At 45.2% G+C, this 3,958-nt stretch overlaps 1 long non-coding RNA gene across 1 annotated transcript in view; it reads right to left on the bottom strand.

The window, feature by feature from the left end:
- LOC111728980 overlaps positions 1-3,938 on the bottom strand; it is a 6,701-nt gene extending 2,763 nt beyond the window's left edge. Inside the window, exon 1 of the long non-coding RNA XR_002776037.1 lies at positions 43-3,938. This is a non-coding gene — a long non-coding RNA (uncharacterized LOC111728980). The remainder of the gene's footprint in view (positions 1-42) is intronic.
- Between the last annotated feature and the right edge of the window lie 20 nt (positions 3,939-3,958).

The following is a 3,958-nucleotide window of genomic DNA, read 5'->3' on the forward strand; positions in this document are numbered from 1 at the left end:
AGGCACGGGCAGCTTGTCTCTCAAGATGATGACTCCACCCACCTCCGGCGGGGAAGATAACCCCCTCGGCTTGAAAGACCTACTCCCCTTGCATGTCTTGAGGTAAAGATCCAGTTCCTACCATTAGCACTTAGTTTTGTTTTTTTTTTTTAAAAAAAAAGATGGTTGACATCTCTAGTAAGAACATGACAGCAAGATGTTAAGGTCACTCTGCAGTTGTTTTTTTAATGCACCATTAAATAGGCACCTAAACGGTTAGCATGTGTACCCACACCAAGCTCGGTGGCTGATGATGTGTCAGCAATCCAGCCCAGACGAAGGGACCCCGAGAGGAAGTGTAGGTGTGAGCGGCAAAGGCACAACTACCCACATCTCCCAGTGGGAGCCCAGGCGAGCAGGCTGGGACGCTGAAAAGCAGCACTGGAAGAGGCCACCACGCCAAGTAACGCACGCCTCCACCACTGATCGACACGCATCTGAGTGCCTACTGTGTGCGGTCCTAACTAGGGTGACGGTGAGGAGGTGAGGGCTGAGCACGCCGACCTCTGGGGGTGGGGGGATCCCCAGAATGAAGAGCCAGAGCAAAGGCCCATCTGCGGGCCTCGGGAACGAGACGGCAAGCCACCCAGGGTTTAGAGCAGAGCAGGGAAATGATCTGCCAGCTTGGTGTGTGAGAACAGCTCTGGGGCACTCCAGGAGAGCTACAGAACTAGGAACTGCTCAGGGCCGAGGGTCCTCTTTCTACAGACGGCCACACGGACACCCAGGATGCGACTGGCTAAGCCGGGCTGGAACCCAGGGTGCCTAAACCCGCACCCGTGCGGCACGGTGCCCTGAAACCCCAGCGCTGACAGCAAAGCGAATGACTCAGTGACTGGGTAACACATCCTCTTTTTACGAGTCTGGAGGTTTCCAGGTTTCTACCTACAACAAAATTAAAAGGAGGCGAGTGGCAAGCTGGTTGGTCCATAAAAACACATCAGGTCCTGACGTATAACTTGAAAGGTAAAAACTGAGTGATCTCAAAACAACAAAAGGCCTCCCCCTGCCACCTGCATATGGCCGACATGGTTTTCAAAGTGTATATCCATATGCACAAGAAATCTTATCCTAGCATTAGTAATGATCCCCCAGTACATGATTTATTAGGCAGGAGAGCTCCATCTAGCTCATCAAGTTGCTTTCCAACAAAATTCTACCTTTCGTGTTTAGTGACTCACCAAAATGTATTGTCTTGTTCTGATTATTTATGCTATAACGATAATGCAATCCAAAAGAGATTAACAGCGAGGAGGCTTATGAAAATCATCCCCATGTGCAAATTTTCGTTGCAGAAGAATGACAGAATGATGGAGAAAAAATTTTCAAGCATAAAAATAAATGAAATTAACATATTTTTGGGGGGAGTAACATCGAAATATGATTTCAAGGAGAAAAAATAAAAAATGAACATTTCTAACTCAAACAAGAGCTTATTCATCTATTCTTAAATGGATGACAGTAGGCAAAATTATTACGGTATTTAGACCCTACCTGATACAATTTTAAGAATGAAAGTTATTTTAAAATGTCAGTATTTACAAGTCAGAAATTACATCCTTTGCAAGTCTTCACCCATGATGGAAAAAACTGATGTCAGAAATATGCAATGAGATAAAGCATTTTCTAAAACTCTTAGCAGTTGTAGATGCAAACATTTGAAGACCACGGTCCAGAATCACAGGCCAACATTCTTAGCACCTCATTCTACTGGGGGCTCTCTCTCACGAGCCTGAGACAGACTCCCAACCTGCACACGGCAGAGACCGCGCTCGCCCTCCACTGCGGGGTTAGAAGCAATCTAGACGCGTCCGCAGCACTTTGGACTTCCGAGAGGATGGGCAAGAGCAAAGAGGACATTTGCCGAGATATGAAAACAGCCCTCGGCCAAGAAAAAAAATGGCCACATGTCACAGCAGACAGCATACTTACAGACCGAGAAAAGCAACGAAGAGGCACAACCCTACCTCGACTACACAACCCAAATTCCTACGCTGCCACCGCGGACCGGGCAAAACTTACAGAGCCCTGCAGAGATGTGCCATAAGTCACACGAGGGGTGCTCAGCAGAACCCTCTGTCACTAACACTGTGTTCCTTCAAAGGGAAGTGTGGGGACTGAAGGGACAGCAAGAAAAGGCACTTCAGGCATGAGAGGTTCCTCCTGGCACTTTCCCGCAGTTTCCCAGGGAATAACCGTGTGAAAATAACTGCTTTTTAAAAAGAAACCTACGTTATGGAAAGATCATTTTTAATAGCCAGGTGGCAAAGCAAACTTTTTTTTTTTTTTTTTAGAATTATCACCCTCTGCCAATCATCATTTCAAATTCTCAAAGCTTGTGCAATTCATTTCAGAACCAGATGCAGAATCAAATGACTTACTGCTGACAAGGGGCCTAAAAGCCCAAGCTTTCTGTGATTCTTTAGATTATTCAGACAATTGTGTTAAACGGTGTGTTGACAGCACGTTTAGGACTGTGACTCCTTTGGCCGTCTCTGTGTGACTTTAGCTTTCATATTAAGATTTTAGCTTTTCTGCGTGCATGTGAACTCAATGCCGGTTAGTGCTTCTTGTCAATACCTAAAAACTGTTACACCTTCATCTTTCAGAAAAATTTTTTTCCTTTTTATTTTCATGTAAACTTTGCAGTTACTTGTTCACTTGGAAATTCTTCACTTTCAAAAATAAAGTTCTACTTGCTGTTTTATGTGGCGTTGAAAGAAAACGTGTGCATTGAAATTAACCATCAAATTACCTGCTAAAAAGATGTTCAACAATGTTTCCACTGTCAAGCAACTGTTGCCACAAACTACGGGTGGCTACAGATCCCGCCCACCCGCCCAACATTCCCAGCAGGGTTGCAGTGGGTTTCCAGTCCACTGGGTGAAAAGCTTTAACCGCAGAGCCTTGGCAGGCAAAAACCACCGACGGGCAACAGGGAAGGTGACATTTTCTAGCTGGTTTCTGACAAAAGCTCTTGCTTTATTAGGTGATGGGACTGTCGTGCTTTGGTAGATCCTGCAAATGATGAGTTTCTCGACCCTGGATCCTTTTAGGGGCTAATTTTTTTCAAATATGATGGTCGTGAAATTAAGATTTCAAAAGACTAAACTTAGAACCAAAGCTTCAGCCTCGTATTATCCCCAAGACTAATATCACCAACATCATCGAAGGTCCCTGAATTCCCATGTATAAAACGAGATTTAAAAAAATAAAACATCCTCTAGTCATGAAAAAAATGTATATATATTTTTGTAAGACTCAAAAGGCTTTATACCGTTAAAGAAACTACAATTTTTAGGTGTTTATTTCATTTTCTCATTCTTTTATAATTCCTATTTTTGTGCTTTAAAAATTAGATGTATGGATTATGCTTACGTAATTATATATACATATGACACATTAAAGAGATGATCAAATGCTTGAATGATAAATCAGCTTAATGATTTAAAACCATACAAAATATGGTTTTGTAGACAAGAAAGCGCTCACACGCATGCACACCAAAAGCACACCCTCCGACCTCTTTTACGGGTTTAAGAAGCTGAGACCCACATGTGAGGTCCCGAGCAGTTCAATATCACCACCTCAGGGCCCACGGGCAAGACAGGTCAAGGTCTTCAGCAGCGAACTTCCCAAATACGATCTGTCTGCACCGTAGACCCTCCTAAAAGCCAGACTCAACAAAGAAACGACCACCTCAGGCAGACGACAACACTACAGGGCAGTGAGCGGGAGGGAGGCAGGTGACTCCAGAGTGATCGGACAGCCAAACCAGGAATGAAGGCGGCAGCGGCTGACCGCAGGCGAGGGGAGGCGGCAGGAGAGGAACTAGCGGAGGCTCAGGACCTGTCGTCTGTCCTCCGTCCACTGTGCCGGGCGCTGGCACGACGGACAAACAGGAGCATTTCGGGCGGAG

This window comes from Pteropus vampyrus, unplaced genomic scaffold (genome assembly GCF_000151845.1).
Source record: "Pteropus vampyrus isolate Shadow unplaced genomic scaffold, Pvam_2.0 Scaffold241, whole genome shotgun sequence".
Lineage (NCBI taxonomy): Eukaryota > Metazoa > Chordata > Mammalia > Chiroptera > Pteropodidae > Pteropus > Pteropus vampyrus.